This window comes from Bison bison, unplaced genomic scaffold, assembly GCF_000754665.1.
Source record: "Bison bison bison isolate TAMUID 2011002044 unplaced genomic scaffold, Bison_UMD1.0 scf7180017864180, whole genome shotgun sequence".
In the NCBI taxonomy this organism is placed as follows: domain Eukaryota; kingdom Metazoa; phylum Chordata; class Mammalia; order Artiodactyla; family Bovidae; genus Bison; species Bison bison.
This window is the reverse complement of record NW_011494752.1, coordinates 11,040,239-11,047,406: the sequence shown is the minus strand read 5'-3', so window position 1 is coordinate 11,047,406 and position 7,168 is coordinate 11,040,239. Positions and strand designations below refer to the sequence as shown.

The window sequence follows — 7,168 nt, the reverse complement described above, 5'->3', positions numbered from 1 at the left end:
TCAGACAATTCTATGCAAAGGAGCAGTGCAAGAGAAAGAGTGGGGAGTGAGGGAATTGAGCTGGATTATGACTGTGATGCTGGCTGTTAGACAATTCTATGCATTTGTCCAAAATCATAGAACTGGACAGGATGATGATTTATGTAAGTAGGTTAAAAAGTAGGTTCTAAAAAGGAAGAAAAAAGATCTTTATTGGAGGTCAGGAAACATGAGACTATTTCTTTTATTTTTTTTTAATTGGAGTAGAGTTGATTTACAACTAATTTATGTTAGTTTCAGGTGTGCAGCAAAGGGATTTAGTTATACATATACCCGTCTCTATCTATTTAACTATTGGAGAAGGCCATGGCACCCCACTCCAGTACTCTTGCCTAGAAAATCCCATGGACGGAGGAGCCTGGTAGGCTGCAGTCCATGGGGTCGCTAGAAGACTGTGTAACTTTCAAGTAGACAACCTGAGCGACTCACTTTCACTTTTCACTTTCATGCATTGGAGAAGGAAATGGCAACCCACTCCAGTGTTCTTGCCTGGAGAATCCCAGGGATGGGGGAGCCTGGTGGGCTGCCGTCTATGGGGTCGCACAGAGTCGGACACGAATGAAGCGACTTAGCATCTATTTAACTATATCTTTCTTCAGATTCTTTTCTCATATAGATCATTATAGAATATCGAGTAGCATTCCTTGTGCTATCTAGCAGGTACTTGTTTATCTATTTTATCTATACTAGTGTCTATATATATATATATATATATATATGGTGTTTCTGGAACCAAACAAAGAGATCATCCTCCCATCCTCCCCTCTTTCTAGTTTTCCTCAGTCCCAGAGGGAGCTGGGCCCACCCCACCCCATTGTGGCTTGCAGCTTTGTCTGCTCTCTGAAGTTCAAGTTCATTCACTTCCATCATCTGTTTTGTGTCAGTGTTTCAGCATCTGTTTGGCTGTAGTGCGATGGGTTACACCCATCTCAATAATCTTCCTCTTTTTTCTTGTGTAACTTGCCAGTTCCAACAATAAGTTCAATTGCTGGACTCTGGGAGCCGACATGCCATCCAAAGAGAGAAAAGAAGCAGAAAAAGAAAATTAGGGCAACACTGGCTGCTGAAGAACATCAGAATTACAAGGCTTTTAGAACTTGTCTGGTTCATTCAAATTTCCTCCGCCTGTTGGCTTGAAGGTTTGTTTTTAAGAGTCTGCTTTCCGAGGTAACGCATAAGAGCCCCATCGAGACATGGGCTGTTCATTGTAAACACTGGGCTTCTCCAAAGCCTATGACGGCCACGCCCCTCGGGAGGCTGAGTCCACAGGTGGGCTCCCAGCTACTCCTGAGTCTGGCGAAGGCACAGGTGCAGGTGAGCGCCCAGACCCGGGGCTGAGATGCTGTATCCTCAAACCGGACTCTAGACATCCTCCTGGTTCACCTGCCACAAGCCTGTGAAAGAGGAAACGGCCCAGTGGTCATTTTGACCTCAATGCATCTTAGTGTCATGAGCTTTTCAAAAATGAAGAGACCTTAGTTTCATTTTAAGCCATGAGTTTGGCAAAAGCGTAAATTAGATAATTCGGGGCTTGTACTCTTCTTCACCTGGTTGTTTTTCTCTTTCTTCTGTTTGTGTTGATATTATCTAACTTTAGATGATGAAAGAGTTAGATGCATCTTTTAGTCTCATCACGCGAGTTCCTTCTAGTTCTTTCAGTGTGCCTCCTTTTGTTTTACTCAGAGCCTGATTTGTGTTTGATAGTTAGCTCGGTGTAGTGTGTGTGTGTGTGTGTGTGTGTGTGCGCGCACGCACATCTCTCTGCATCTGCACACATGCATGTCTTTGTTGTTGTTGAGTTGCTTAGTCGTGTCTGACTCTTTGTGACCCCCATGGACTGTAACCTGCCAGGCTCCTCTGTCCATGGGATTTCCCAGGCAAGAATACTGGAGTGGGTTGCCATTTCCTTGTCCAGGGGATCTTCCTGACCCAGGGATTGAACCTGTGTCTCATGCATTGGCAGGTGGGCATCACCCTCCCTTTGGGTCCTGGTCTGCTTTGGCAGGGAGGATACGACCCCAAGTTCTCTAGACTTCACTCCAGGAATTTGGTTCAAATCCTGCCTTGGATTAGCTGAACAGCTTTTGTTCTGTTAACAATATTGTTTTCTTGATCATGGGGGCCCTCTATCACCACCCAGCACCGTGCCCTACACCCATAGGTGCACAGGGCATCCGCAGAATAAGGGGCTGAAGTACAGAGCAGCTGCCAGCTCATGGATGCCCCAGGGTGACAACTTCCAGCCTGGCTGCAGGTTGGCATCATCAGAGAGATTCCCCTGTCAGGACCCCACCCACAGGGGCCTGATTCTGTGGGTCTAGGGCAGGGCCCGGGCATCCAGCACCCTCGGCATCAAGGCTGAATCCCGCCACTGCCAAGGGGCCCATTGCTTTCTTTTGAGTTTCCTGAAACATGTTGAAAGCCTGAAATACCCGCTGCAAATCCTGCAGTTTCCCAGGTTCCTGCTGCGTGGTCCAGGTCTTTGAGGGCCCTGATGCTCCTAGACTGGTCATCCCCAGGCCTGAATGTCGTGGGTGGCACCTGAAACCTCTGCTTAGCATCTCTTCTTCTTGTCCTGAGGATGGGTGGGTGGGAGCATGCATCTTCCTGAGACTTGCCCCAGAGAGACCTCCAGGTCCACTGGCTTCATAACAGTGTGGGGAATGTGTACCAGGTGTGGAAGAGTGTCCCTTCCTGCCCACGTGGTGGAGAGGGGAGGATGGGGGGGGGATGGGGGGCAGCGTCTGGCAGGAAGAACTACTGTTCCATCCTGTCCTGATCCCCCAGCCTCATCCTATGCAATTAGCAGCAAGCGTGTGTGAGCCTAAGACATCTATTGTTTCGAAATCTGACTCATCTTTGAACAATTATGATCATAGTCATGTGATTCTAGCCCTGGAATACCTATTATTAAGATGCTAATCTCCAAATGAGAAGAAGAAATACAGGTATCTCTTTAAAGAAAAGACAGGTGTGTAGCTCTTTGTATATTTCATCATAATAGGGTAAACGCAGAAGGCTGGGTGGAGGAGGCATGTTGATGGTATCAGAGGGCCTGACTCCGGGTCTCAGCTCTTGGCCTACTGGCGGCGGGTGACCCTCCCCGTCAGCCCCAGCTCCCTCCTCAGTAGGTTGGGGCTGGCAGTGCTCTCTTGAAGGTTTGTGCGCGAGGGATTAGGTGAGGCGCAGTAATGTGAAAATTTCTCTGACAGCCCCAAAGCGCCGCCTAGATTATTAGCTGTGGCTATCAGTTTGAGAAACTGGCTTTCCTAATGAGCTGCTCAATTTAACTGCAACCCACCTGCTGGCTTGGGAGGCCCGTCCACGGCTGGAGCCACCACTGGAGGGGTCACTGGGGTGAGCTGCAGGGCCCACGTAAGGGGGGTCACCCTCGGCCATGTCTCCATCCTTTCTTCTCAGAGCCACTGCTGTGCCCGGAGAGGTTCTGAGTGTCCGGACAGGAGAGCCTGGCCAGTGAAGGATGCGGGTGGGAAGAAGCTGGGCCCAGGAAGTGAATAGGAAAGGGCTTCGCTCCAGGACCAAGGGTGCTGGGAGGCAGGGAGGGTGGAGGGTGACAGAAGAGTTGTTACTGCCCAGATGGGTCAACAGCACACTTCTTGGGCCATGCTGGGGAGATGCCCCACTCTGTCTGAGCTCAGGCCTCGGGACCAGGAAAGAGGAGGAAAAATAATTTTCCCTCCTTTCAAGGTTCTTAGCTGAGATGCTCCCACCCCAACCCAGCTCCCTGTAATAAAAGACAGTCAACAGAAGAAAAACAAACAAGTTTAATAACATGTGTCCCTCCTGTGTACAAGGGAGATGCCCAGGAAACCTGAGCAAGTCTTGGAAACAGCCCAAGCCTCCATCTTAAATGCCATCTCCAGCTGGAGACAAAAGATTTTCAGAAGGGGGAGGCCAGTTCTGGGAGGTGGCGGGGAAAAGCCCAGTAGATAAGGGCACAGCTGTTGGGCAGACTTAACTCCATGGATACGAGATTCTAGAGATATAGCCAGTCTTCTCCTCCTGGTACAGACAGGAAGACACTCTTGTTATTCAGTCGTGTCCGACTCTGTGACCCCGTGGACTGCAGCATGCCAGGCTTCTCTGTCCTTCACTATCTCTCGGAGTTTGCTCAGACTCATGTCCACTGAGTCTATGATGCCATGCAACTATCTTATCCTCTGTTACCCTCTTCTCCTCCTGCCTTCAATCTTTCCCAGCATTTCCCTTATAAATATAAATGTCTCTTACTAAAAGTTAGCATTAACTGGTTTTCAGAGCCTTTCAACGTCCATTGTTTCTTAGAAATAATCAGCCTAAAATAATCCTTAACCCAAAGAGACATATTTCGTGTGGCTTATTCTACTCCCCTGCCCCTGCCACAGAAATGCACCTGGAAACCCATGGAGAGGACTCAGGGAGCACCTGCTGAAATGATGGAGAACCCCGTAGCACATTCGCCTATCGGCTCTCTGTGTCCACACCACACACACTCAGGGAAAGGCGGCTGTGGAGCCTGCAGTGGACGGGGACTGAGACTCCGTGTCAGCAGTTCCCCAGCTGTTATTGATAAACAGGGCAAGTCTTAAGACCCTGAGTGCTTGCTGACATCTGTGTGCAACCTCTGGACTGTCCTGGGGAGACGGGGTCCTTTGGAGCTCATACTGCAGCGTGGCAGGGGGTCACCCAAGAATCTGACCCTGGTCCAAAGATGCATTATGGCTGAGTAGGCTGTGCCTTTGGACTATAAGATGGTGACCGTTTCCTGTTCCTTTTCTGCGCATCCTGATATGGGCTCTCTCACTTGGCCATTTTGTTCCATGATCGCCAGGCCCTTGTTTAGGGATGTCGAGGGGATGCATGCAGCAAAGGTGCAGAGGTGGTTCTGGAGCCTAGGTGGGCAGAGAGCCACGTCCACTCTTCCTGAAGCTTTGCTTGTCCCAGGGGCATCCCTGTGGCTCCTCTACAGGTGAACCAAGGGAGTGACCACTCCCTGCGTGTGACCCTTGCCTCCTTGCACCCTTTCCCTGACGCTGTCAACAGTAGGGAACTGACAACCTTTCTTTGGCACCGATTCGCTCCCAGGCTCGGTCCCAAGGAGAAACCCTGGGTGGTGGGCATCATCCTTTTTCTCACAGACCAATTGAGAAAATGGAGGCATGGACAGGTGAGGGGCACACACCCCAATCCACGGGGTGCTGAAAGTCAGACCAGGGGCTGGACTTCAGCGCCTGTGCTCGGTCACTCAGACCCTCTGCAGACAGACTCCAAACCTGCCCCACGTGCGTGGCCCTGGAGAACGTGGCGGGTGGGGTTTTCTTCAGTCATAGGGATAGCACTTGGATTTTGACTATTGAACCCTTCTTGTAGACTTGGTCTAGATGTAGGTGGCTGAACACAGGGAAAAAATTCGGACTTAATCAGACTCGACCTGCTTTTGAGGGAAATGCAGAATAAGTTGAGAGCTAGGCCCTCTTTAATCCTCCATCGAATTAGCCTGATGACAGGGCTACCTTCATCTAAGTGGTACATGGTCAAAGTGGGTTAATCCAGCTTTAGCTTAAGCTGGGGCTGGTTGCAGGGTTGTGGGGCCACCCCCCATCAGGGAGACGCCCGCTTCCTCTAATTCGCTGTGAAGGAGGAGTCTGTTGCCCTTTCTGGCTCGTGTGAGTTTATATCATCATTTCTATAAACATGTCCGTAAAGCACTTTTGGTCTCAGCAGATTAGGGATGGCTTGAAGCTGGACGTTTAGAACAGCCTGAGTGTTAGGTGCTCAGTCACGTCGGACTCTTTGCGATCCCATGGACTGCAGCCTGCCAGACTTTCCTGTCCTGCACTATCTCCTGGAATTTGCTCAAGTTCTGCCTATATAGTTACATTTAAATTATGCAGCAATAAATAAATATCATACAAGTCTCTCTCTCCCTTTAAAAATATTTATTTATTAACTTATTTATTTTGGCTGTACCGGGTCTTGGTTGTGGCATGTGGACCCTTCATTTCCTCACCAGGAATCAAGCCTAGGACCCCTGCATTGGCAGCAAGGAATGAGTCTTAGCCACTGGACCACCAGAGAAGTCCCTGTCTCTTTTTTAATTATTTATTTTTAATTGGAGGATAATTGCTTTATAATATTGTGTTGGTTTCTGCCATGTATCAACATGAATCAGCTATAGGCATTCACATGTCCCTTCCCTCTTGAACCTCGCTTCCACCTGCCACCCCATCCCACCCCTCTAGGTTGTCACAGAGCACTGAATTTGAGCTCCTGCATCATACACCAGGGATCTATAAAAAATAGATTTCCACCAGCTAGCTATAAAAAATGGAATCTGAAGTAGTTTTGGAGGCTTCTAGAATTGTGTCTCAGCAAATTCTCTCTTCGCATCAGTTTATACTTCATCTGAATCCTCCCGATTTCTTGGCAGCTGTGTGCCTCGAGGCCTTCAGGGATGTCTTTCACAGTGAAGGCGTTTGGTCAGTGGTCACTGTGGCGATGCTAGTACACCCTGACTGGCCCAGGGGACATTTTCCTTCCCGTGTCCACAGGGTTTTTGTCCCAACGTGATAAGCACAGAAAGGCAGGAAAGCGAGGACACGTGGACACCAAAATCTCTAGGCGCTCCAGGTGATATTATTTTGAAAGGCACGTATCCAGAGGCCAGAGGTCTCTGTGTTCTGAAGTCAGATATTCGGGGCCATCTAAAAGCTGAATACCCCCCAAAATAAGGGAGAGGTGACACTGGGGGGAAGATCTCAGAGAAGGTCGAATCTTACTCCTTCTACCCTAAATTAAAGTGCCTTCCCATCCTAAGTGGAGAGCATCTGGCCTCCAACCTTCAGATGGGACGTACCTATATCTCTCAGCTCTGAAATTCGACTTGCATTGAAATTAGATGGGGCCACGATTAAAAGTGCTGACATTGCCACTCAGTGCTCTGTGATGACCTAGAGGGGTGGGATGGCGGGATGGGTGGGAAGGAGTCTCAAGAGGGAGGGGATATATGGATACATACAGCTGGTTCATGGGTGTTATACAGCAGAAATTAACATATTTAAAGCAGTTACCCTCCAATTAAAAAATAAATAAGAAAAAAAAGCAAGAATAGCGAAAAAAAAAAAAAAAG

The 7,168-nt window shown here is 48.9% G+C and overlaps 1 protein-coding gene across 1 annotated transcript in view; it reads left to right on the top strand.

The window, feature by feature from the left end:
• The window catches only part of LOC104990869, a gene marked incomplete at its 5' end in the record, with an annotated part of 43,173 nt that overhangs the window by 32,066 nt on the left and 3,939 nt on the right, over positions 1–7,168 (top strand).